This window comes from Chenopodium quinoa, unplaced genomic scaffold, assembly GCF_001683475.1.
Source record: "Chenopodium quinoa cultivar QQ74 unplaced genomic scaffold, ASM168347v1, whole genome shotgun sequence".
Classification (NCBI taxonomy): Eukaryota; Viridiplantae; Streptophyta; class Magnoliopsida; order Caryophyllales; family Amaranthaceae; genus Chenopodium; species Chenopodium quinoa.
In genome coordinates this window covers 591,356-602,608 of record NW_018744560.1, presented here as the reverse complement: position 1 = coordinate 602,608, position 11,253 = coordinate 591,356, and positions in this window count along the sequence as shown.

The following is an 11,253-nucleotide window of genomic DNA, read 5'->3' as shown; positions in this document are numbered from 1 at the left end:
ATTATGATTTTTTATGTCATTCCTATTTATAAGAAAAAAATACAGGTCTGTAAAAAAAGGACATAATTGATTTTTTCTTTATATAAATCATACAAGTTATAAATATATTTTATTCATATATTATTTATTAATATCGATCTTCAACAGTATATTTGTGTAATCGTGTGGTATATTCAATTAGTTGTTGGTCGTACTACTATTTATGTGAGAGTTAATGGCACAATGCTTATGTGCAGGTAGGTAAATTATAAGCTTCTTAGGGTTTGTTATCTTGAGCTTAATTTTAGTTCACTTTAGTTCAGTTAAGCTCCAATTAGTTCAGTTCAGCTCCAATTAGTTCAGTTCAGTTCCTAATTTCCTTCTCTCATATAATATTAAATTCAGTTCAATTCAGCTCCAATCAGGTCAGTTCAGTAAATCAAACCTTTATTGTGTCAATAGATTTGGTGAATGTGATGGGTAAAATAGATATTATGTTGTATAGCTACTTAACCGGTTAATATCACAAAAAAAAATTTAGTTTTAATTCCCTCCATGAAAGATAGGAATGACTTTTCTTGTATAGATTAGATCATAATTTATTTATTGTTCATTTAATAAAATAACAATCAAAAAATAAAAGAAAATAAAATAAATTAAAATAAATGCAAATGACATAAAATACTATTAATATCACATCTTAATTTTTTGTATTGGCCATTACTGCTAGTGGATAGTAGTTTAATAATTAATTTGTTAATGTCATGCATGCACAAGTTCTACAAATATCATTTGAAAGATTTGCTAAGACAAGCGAGATACAAGGACAAAAATGGAGTAGAGGGCAAATGAAATCAATATCAACGTGATCATGCACAATATTAATTTCAAAACATTATATCACACGTACAAGCTAAGCCATATCTTGAAAAACATAGTAGTACATTATATTGTTACCATTTACATCTCAAAGAGATGGAGATATTTCATTCAATCATAAATCCACACTATATCCTATACTTTTAGGGTTCAACTAACCCCTATAACATAAAACTAGAAAGTTTGATTATAAGATGGAACATTATATATGTAATAAAAGAGTTTCAAACCACCACTCTTTCTTAAATGATAGATGATATTATATGTTTCGGGTGAAAACAATGGGACCTTGCCGAAGGTCCGCTGAAACGGAGAAGACTGGATTCGGTCCAAGTTATGTCGGGCCGAAGGTTTCCTGCACAGTAAACACACGTAAACTAGCCTCGGGGGTGTTGCCGAGGAAGGCCCCTCCGATGCTAAAGTCAGTACAATGTGTAGAAAGAGAACACTATGCAAGAGAATTTGTTGCTTGAGGCTTTTCTTGAGTATATGAGAATATATATGAGAATATATGAGAGTATATCAGAATATATGAATCTATGAATGAATGGGAATATATGAATATTGATGGCTTTTATACCTCTTCATACATGGAGAAGTTGGGCCTTAGCCCAATTGGCTTGCTTTGAGGGCTGACCTTTGACTTTAGCACAATTGGAGAGTTGAACCTTGACCTTGGGCTTTTAATTGGATCATTTAATGCCTAGGCCCAATTGGACTAAATTTGACCCAAACAACTTGCCCCCCAGACCCGATTTGGAAGGATGACGGGTCGGGTTTGATTTAATTCAGAAAAGGAGGGAAGTAAATGATTTAATTAATCCAAAAATTTGAATTTAAACCGTAATTAATGAGATAACAACGGTTAAGGCGGATGATTGTGGAAGTTGGACGGATAATGGGCAGTTTAATCGCAAGGTCGTGTTTTTAACGGTTACTTAGTGGGGTATTTAAGAGAAATTGAAACGCGGACTCCCCGTATTCCCATTTCTGAAGATATAATCAGAGGCGCGTCATCTCTCCTCACTTATTCACCAACACAAACCCAGAATTCTCGAGAGAACCCAAGAACCCGCATCAAAACTTCGCAAATTCCCCGAGCATTAAGCTTAGAAACTGAGACTTGCCACTACGAACTCGTAAATCGGCAACTTTCGCTTCAGATTAAGGTAAATTCCTTTGATTTCAGTTTATTTTTCTTCGAATTCGAACTCCTTCCCTTTTTTTTCGACTTTTTTCTTCGAAATAATCAACGGCAAGAGGAGTTAGAGGTAGAGCCCGTGCTCCAAGAAGAGCAAGGCCAATTCCCGATCCTAGGAACATGATTGGGACCTGGAATGGACAAAGGCCAGAGTCTGACCCTGCTGAAGGGATTAGGGCGACTCCAATTTCCTCGGCTCCTCCTCAAAGAACGGAGGGGCCAAGCGCTTCTGGACGGGACGATGAAGTTCCCGCTGTCCTTTGGGATATCCTCCTCGGGTTTTCAGAGTGGGAGAATGCCGAAGTAGCTTCAGCCATGATAAAGAACCGCCCCTACTCATGGTGGGTGGAGAATGCCGAACAATATCGGTTTGCCGAGCAAATTGAGTTACATTACGGCATTTTGAAGCTGATGGGTATTGGTGCCGAATGCCCGTGGCATCCGATAGAATCCATCGTCCACCCCCGGGGTATGTGGGGGTGTACACAAGACAGCTTCAGTATGGGCTGAGGTTCCCTTTGGACGTATTCGTCCGAGACTTGCTGATCCATTACAATATCTCCCTATGTCAACTAACTCCCACCAGCATCCGAAGGGTGATGACATACTTATGGGTCTGCAAGTTCTTCAAGTATGTGCCGAACCTGCACTGCTTCAAAAAGCTTCATCGGCTAGTGCCAAATATTCAAAGTGGGCACGGAAGCCATGGTTCTGGGTGGTACCGGATTGAGTCCCGGCCCCAGTACCTAACCATGTGGCCGAACGACTCTTCAGACAAGGACTGGAGAGGTCAATGGATTTGGGTTAGGGCACCCACAGATCTGGGCCACCCTTGCGTCTTCAGCGCTCCCCGGTACCTTGTTGAGCCTGATCCCGACATGGGAAGTCTAGGTCCCCCCGCAGATAACGGGCCGGATCCGAACCTTGATCAACAAAATATCTTCGGCAAGCTGCCGAACCGGGGGGGCAGCGGCCGAATGCAGCATATCCCGGAGACTTGGCTCCCCGATACGCATTATGTTTTCCAAGAGAACATGCTAGCAGCTGTTGGCCTCAGCCGAAAGTTTAAGGATGGTAAGCTTCTTCGGCTGGGGCCGAGGCTTTTTAATTATCTCTTTTTCTCCTCTCACTTCGCTTTTTTATGTTGTGCCAACCTAACTGAACTGACCTTTTCCCTTTTCTTTTTCAGAACGGGACGAGACCAACATTGGCATTAACTACGCTCGTCTTGGCGTCAACCGAGAACGAGTTGTAACTGATCGGGCCCCGTCTATCACTGAACCGAGGCAGAGGGAAGTTAATATAGACTCTTCCCACTTCCAAATTGAGGCTGTTGCTCTGTATCAGAGGCAGAAGCCTTGGTGGAAGAAGAGAGACCCCTGGTTTCAGCTGCTGGACGAAGAAGCTGAAGCTGCCCGTACAGCCGAAGAGGTTGCACGGGTTCTCGAAGCTTGCGAAGGAGGAGAAGGGTCCTCCAGAGCTGCTGAAGAAGAAGCTGCAGCTAGGGCAACTGAAGAAGACGAGGCTTTGCTGAAGACCTCGGTGAGCTTTCAGACTTAACTTTGTCTTTCTTTTTTTTTTTTTTTTTTTTGTACTCACATTCTTCCTCCCCCCTGTCTGTTACAGTCTGAAGAGAGTAACAGACACAGAGAAGGGAAAGCCCCTGTTCGTCCCGAAGACCAAATACAAGAAGAGTCTTCAGACTCAGACATGGACGAGCAGCCCCTTCAGAAAAGGCGCCGAAGAATGGCCATCATCGGGCCGCATGACTTTCAGCGGAGGCCGATGACCATCGGCGTTGAAATAAGGGAACCCGAGGAAGGCAATGGATCGCCGAGGGTTCCCCGACCACAACCTCAATCACCTCAAAAGACCCCTCCGCCACCTCCTGAGATGGAGGTGGATCAGAAAACTCCCGAATCTAAGGGAGGGGTCCAAGAAGAAATTCAGGAGAGTGCTACTGAGCACAAAAATAAGGATGCCGTGATACCCAGTGCTGAGGGTTTCACGGCAGACATTGCAAGAGAGGTTGAGGCTTTCGTCCTCACCCCTGAAGAAGAAGAGGTCATAATAATTGACTCTTTTGAGAAGGATGATGCTGAGCCATCCAAAGCTAAAGAAGCTCCGTCATCATCCTTTCCTTCCTTCCAGACTCTGCAATCTGGAGAGATGGGTTTCTCGGCCCCCCGAATTCCAATCCCAGATCACATATGGGACCTCATATGGGGTCAGAACCGAGAAGGTGCTGCAGCCTAATTCGGCGATTTTGCTGGCATGTCCGAAGTAGATAGGGCAAGAATCTGGTCGCTGAAGGCCACTGTTGGGATGGGCGAATCCAGCAGATCAGTTCCTGACCCGCCAGGTCTAACCAACTGCTGATGATGCAGGTGATTTTCCTTGCATTTATTTCCTCTAAAATTCAGCTCTATTTTTATTTTTATTTTTTTTTAACTTGTGCTCCTGTTTTCAGTTCGTGCACAATCAGACTCTCACTGTAGAGCTGATAGATACCCTACAAGATAGGGTAGACGCTGCCGAGCACGACAAGAAGGTAGCTGAAGAGGAATTAAAGTTTGCTAAGCTGAAGCAAGCAACAGCTGAAGAGAAGCAACAGAAGGGTGAGGAATACGAGAAAAAAGCTGCTGAAGCCCTCAAAACCTTCTGCGACGCTATGGAGAAGGAAGTTTTTCCCCCACTGATGGAAGGGGAAAAATTCCTCCAGGAGCACATGGGAGTGGACGTCTCCAAATTCAAGGCTGCCATTGAGAGCCGAATGCAAGAAGGAGCTGCTGCACAAGCTGAAGTGCAGCAACGGCTAGAAGCTCTTGAAGCCAGCAGAATGGCTGCTGAAGAGCTGCTCCAAGCCAGGGATGTCCAACTCTCAGAGGCTGCTGCTGCTGCTGAAGCTCAGAGAGCTAAGCTCCAAGAGGCTGAGGATCTGCTGATGGCCAAAAAAGAAGAAGTGGCCCAGGCTCAGAAAGAGGCTTCCCAAGTTCAGCAGGAGCTGAATGAGCTGAAAGGTTCCTCCTCCAAGCTCGCCAATGAGCTGAAGAAATCCAAGGAAGACTTGGAGGAGACCCAGAAGAAGTTGGCTGATGCTGAGGCTCTACTCAAAGTCCGTGTCTATACCCAGGAAGAATATGAAATGGGTTTCAGAAACGGGTTCAGAGTATGCCGAAGAGTCTGCCTTCATGCTGAGCCGAAGCTGGACTGGTCCAAGTGTGCTGAATGGGTCCAGAATCCCGAAGACCCTCATATGAAGTATGCAACTCCAGTCGAAGTTGAAATTCTTAAGGCTGAGGAAGCCGAAGAAGAAGCTGAGAGAATGGAGTTGGAGGCTGAACAGAGGGAAAGGGAGGCTCGGCAGAGTGCAAAGCCTGCTTCTTCTGCTGCTGGGGTTGAGGCCACCATGGGGCTCAACAATGCTGATCAGTCTGATCCTCGGGCTGAAGCATAGGAACTCGGGCAGTCGTCTTCAGAATCTTGCGGTTCATCATGCGCTTAACTTTAGACTTGCTGCTTTCTGAATTTTTTGCCTTGTTTTTTGCTTCAGCTTGCCTTGTCGTACAACAGTTTATTTTTTTGCTTATGTACGTATTTCGGCAGCTGTAATTTTTCGCTTGTGGGCGGCTGCCGATACAGTTTATTTGAACTTGTAGCTCAATTTCTGAGCATAAATTATTAATTTGATGCTCTTTTCTTCAGCTGCTTTGTTTTTGAATGCTTTACTGTTTCTTCAATTCTGCTGAACATAAACTTGCACTGATAGTGCTTCTTGCCCCCCCAGAAATTGAAGTATGGCTTCAGCTGAATAAACAATTTCTTCACTTCTTAAAAATGGGTATCCGAAACACAGGGCCCACTGAAGGCAATGTTTCGGATAATAGCTTTCTGGGATACAAGGCTCAGTTAAGGCAATATCCCAGAATTATCCATGGACTCATGTCTTTGGAGAACAAGTCTTACTGAAGTTGGACTTCAGCTGAAAGACCAGTGTTCTTTAAAAAGACGGATATCCAAAACACAGGGCCAACTGAAGGCAATGTTTCGGATAATGGCTTTCTAGGATACAAGGCTCAGTTAAGGCAATATCCCAGAATTGTCCATGGACTCGTCTTTGGAGAACAAGTCTTACTGAAGTTGGACTTCAGCTGAAAGACCAGTGTTCTTTAAAAAGACGAGTTTTGTCAGCAATCTGAAACCCAGTTACCCGAAGGCGAAGGTTTCAGACGAGGCTGAATAAACAATTTTCAACTGTTGTTGTTATCCTTGATTTTCTGTCTATCTTTGAAAAATGGATACCCGAAACACAGGGCCAACTTAAGGCAATGTTTCGGATAATGGCTCTCTGGGATACAAGGCTCAGTTAAGGCAATATCCCAGAATTGTCCATGGACTCATGTCTTTGGAGAACAAGTCTTACTGAGGTTTGACTTCAGCTGAAAGACCAGTGTTCTTTAAAAAGACGAGTTTTGTCAGCAATCTGAAACCCAGTTACCCGAAGGCGAAGGTTTCAGACGAGGCTGAATAAAAAACCCTTAAAGAGTAGATAGAACAAAGAAAACTTTGAAAGGATAAAAAGTTGTAAATGGCGGCTCCAAGGCCTTTCATTAGTTCAAAATGTACTTACAAAGATTGTTCTGCCCCGAAGGGTTTTCACATGATATTTTTTCAGTACATCAGCGTTCCAGTGATTTTTCAACTCAGTTCCATCCAACTGCCGAAGTCGGTATGTCCCTGGCTGAAGCTCATCATAGATTTCATAAGGTCCTTCCCATGCAGCTGAGAGTTTCCCATGGATTCGGCCTTTCTGAACTGCAGCAGCATTCCGAAGGACAAGGTCTCCAATTTTGAGAGGCCTTGCATGGACCCTTCGGTTATAAAATTTGCTGATTCTCTGCTTATAAGCGGCCATTCTGTCTCGGGTTGAGTCTCTTACTTCGTCGAGGAAATCGAGAGATTCCCTCATAAGCTGCTCATTCTCAGCCGAGAAGTGGTGCACTCATAGGCTCTCAGAGCCAATTTCCACTGGAAGGACGGCTTCGGCACCATACACCAGTTCAAAAGGTGAATAGCCCGTTGCCTCTTTTTCAGTTGTCCGAAGGGACCAAAGGGTTCCAGGGAGCTCCTCCAGCCACTTGGACTTTTGATCTTCCACCCTCTTCTTGAGGGCATTTAAGATCTGTTTATTTGCAGCTTCGGCTTGTCCGTTACTTTGCGGGTGGCATACCGCTGAATATGCCAGTTTGATGCCGAACTGATCTGTATACCGCTTCAGCGGTAAGTTATCAAATTGCCTCCCATGATCGAAGACAAATACTCTCGGGATGCCAAATCGAGTGATGATATTCTGCCAGATAAATTTTCTGACAGTTTGCTCTGTAATGTTCGAGGCTGCTTCGGCCTCGATCCATTTACTGAAGTAGTCGACACCAACTGTCATCCATTTTTTCTGGTACACAGCCTCTGGAAATGGTCCTAGTATATCCAGTCCCCATTGGGCGAACGGGAGTGGATTAAGGATCGGCTGAAGATCCCTTGCTGGCTGATGGATAACTGGAGCGTACTTTTGACATTTTTCGCATTTCCGAACCAGCTCCTTAGCATCTGCGATCATGGTGGGCCAGTAATATCCGGCCCTCAATGCCTTGTGGGCTAAGGTCCTTCCCCCAATGTGGTTCCCACAGATGCCGAGATGAATCTCCCGTAGGATATAATCTGCATCTGTTGGTCCCACGCATTTCAGCAATGGGGCTGAGAAGGACTTTTTCAGAAGTTCCCCCCTGAAGACAATGAACCTAGAGCTGGTTCTCTTTATCTTGGAGGCCAAAGCTTTATCTTCGGGAGTTTCTCCCCGAAGCTTGAAAGCTAGGATGGGGTCCATCCAACTAGGCTCTGGGTCAGCGCAGCACACTTCAGGTGCTTCGTCGACACTTCTCTCTCGACGCACTTCTACATATACAGATCTGTTCAGCTCGGTAAGAGATGAACTGGCAAGTTTGGAGAGTGCATCGGCTTGAGTATTCTGACCCCTTGGGATCAGCTGAACCTCAAAAGTTTTCAGCTCTGCAATGACTGACTTGATCTTGGCAAGATAAGCTATCATGGAGGGCTCTTTGGCCTCGTAGCTGCCGCTGATCTGATATGCAACTAGCTGAGAGTCTGTTTTCAGGCAGACATGATCGGCTTCCAGGGAGATGCACAATTCTAGGCCGGCGATTGCTGCCTCATATTCGGCTTCATTGTTCGAGGCCTTAAAAGAAAATTTTAGTGCATACTCAAAGGATTTGCCTTCGGGAGAAGTTATCACCACTCCTGCCCCCGAACCGTTTTCGGTGGAAGATCCATCCGTAAACACGGTCCAGACTTTCTTTTCACTGTCTAGCGCTTCTTGGTATGAGCATTCGGCCAAGAAATCCGCTAGAGCTTGAGCCTTAATGGCAGCCCTCGGACGGTAGCTGATGCTGAATTCGGTGAGCTCAAAAGCCCACTTGGCTAGCCTACCAGATTTTTCAACCTTGCCGAGAACTTTTTCCAACGGCTGATCAGTTAAGACCACTATCTGATGGCAATCAAAATAGGGCCTCAGCTTCCGAGCAGCTACTACTACCGCGAAAGCGACTTTCTCGAGTAGAGGATAGCGAGTCTCGGCATCCGTCAGTGTATGACTGACAAAATAGATCGGCTGCTGACTTTTACTTTCTTCCTTCAGCAATACTGCGCTGATGGTGGCTGGGCTAACGGCCACATATAGGTACAAAGTTTCTCCTTCAGCTGGGCTAGCCAGCGTTGGGAGTTGAGCCAGATGCTCCCGAAGCTGTTTAAAGGCGTCTTTTTGCTCTTCCTCCCAAACGAGCTCTTTTGTTTTTGGGAGTTTCAGGGCTTTGAAGAAAGGTAACCCCTTATCCGAAGCTCTGGAAATGAACCTCGAGAGGGCTGCCATTCTTCCGGTGAGCCGCTGAACATCCCGCTTCGTTTTCGGCTCAGGAAGGTCGAGCGCCGCTTTGACTTTAGAGGGATTGGCATCAATCCCCCTTTTGCTGACTATGAACCCAAGGAATTTCCCTGACTTCACGCCGAAGACACACTTCTTCGGATTCAGCTTCATTTGATGCTTTCTCAAGGTGGCGAAAGTTTCAGCCAGGTCCTTTACATGGTCCTCTGGTTTTTTGCTTTTGACGATCGAATCGTCAACATAGACTTCCATGTTTCGACCCTTTTGATCGGCAAAAACTTGATCCACCAGCCTTTGATAGGTTGCCCCCGCATTTTTCAATCCGAAGGGCATCATTTTGTAATTGTACACCCCAGCGTTCGTGACGAATGCTGTCTTTGCTCGATCGTCGGGGTGCATGAAGATCTGATGATACCCCGAGAATGCGTCCATGAAACTAAGCAAGGCATGGCCACTTGTCGAATCGACTAGCTGATCGATCCTCGGCAAGGGATAGAAATCCTTCGAAAAAGCCTTATTTAGGTCCGTGAAGTCAACGCACATCCTCCAGGTACCATTGGGCTTCTGAACCATCACCACATTTGCCAGCCATTCTGGATAATGGCAAGGTTCGATGAATCCTACTTCCAGCAATTTTTTGACCTCGGCTGCGATGTCTCGGTTCTTATTGGCGGAGTAATTCCGCTTCTTTTGCTTAACTGGTCGACACGTTGGGTCAACATTAAGCTTATGGGAGATGAGGTCTGAACTTATCCCGGGCATATTAGCTGCCGAGAAAGCAAACACATCTCTGTTGTCCCGAAGGAGCTGAATAAGTTCACAACGGGTGTTCGGATCAAGGTCCATCCCGATTGTTACACATTTCTCAACGTCTCCTTCGGCCAACTCAACTGTTTCAGTCTACTGGTCCATGTCCATTGCTGATGGACTAGACTCTTCATAATCTGGCCTGCTGCCAATGTCAGCAGGTGTCCCAGTCTTTTTGTTCTTCGGCTGGCTCTCTGAGTCTTGCGGCTCAGCTGAAGAGCTAGCCTTTTCCCTTTCGGGCCCTTTACCTCTGGGTACAGATCCTTGGGCCGAAGCATTTAGGCCTTTCGGCTTTTTTGTGCTTGGCTCTCTTTCTTTTTCTTTCTCCTCCTCATCCTTGTCGTCATCTGGGCGACTACTGGATGGCTTGAGGTAGTTGCACCTTCGGGCGTCCTTTTGGTTGCCCTGTATCCTTTCGGGGAAGCCGGCGTCTGAGACGTAAATCATCAGCTGATGATAAGTTGAGACGACCCCTTGGATCTCATGAAATATGGGTCTCCCCAAAATCACGTTGTACACTGAAGGAGCGTCAATGACCAAAAATTCAATCATGACGTTCCTGGCTGCCTCATCGCAGCCGATGGTGACAGGAAGTGTCACCTTCCCATCTGGATAAGTTGAAGCCCCGTTGAACCCGGATACCGGGTAGGGTACCGGCGTAAGGTGCTTGGGCTTCACCTTGATTTGATTGTAGGCCTTTCGGAACAGAATGTTTGCTCCGATGCCACCGTCAACAAGGACCTTACTGACGTCGTGGTTGGCCACCGTGGCGATGATCACCAACGGATCCTCGTGAGGGAACGTAATCCCCCGGCAGTCGGCGGCTGTGAACGTCATGTTCGGCACCGGCGACTGGGGAGATCGAATGTCAGCGTTGTTCACCTGGTGAGTCAAATCTCTAAGGTGTCGCTTGTGCTCCCTTCGAGAGTATATTCCTCCCGAGATAACCTTGATCGGAGGGAATTTCCCCTCCGTCTTTTTACTATTCTTCCGGGGGAAGTCGAGGTCTTGCCGAGAGTCCTTTGCTGACTTCTCGGATTCTTTTTTCTCGCGGTGATCCGCGATGTATTTTTTCAAGTAACCCTTCCGGACCATGTCCTCTATCTGATCCTTCAGTTGGATACACTCCTCAGTGTTGTGTCCCGAAGACTCGTGGAACTCGCACCACTGATTTTTATTTTTTCGCTGATACCACTCTGGGAGTGGTCTCGGCTTTCGGTAACTCTCCTGCTCCTTCGTCACGCTGTAAATTTTGGCGCGTGGAAGAGAGAGCGGAGTGTAGGACTCGTATCTGCCTGTGTATGAGGCAGATCTTTCCTTCTTTGGGTCGCTGGCCGAAGATTGCTCCGAGGCCTTTGACTTTCCCTTTGCCTTATGGCCTTGGCCTTCAGACAAGGGTATTTGTCTTTGTTTCCCTTCCCCAAATTGAGGT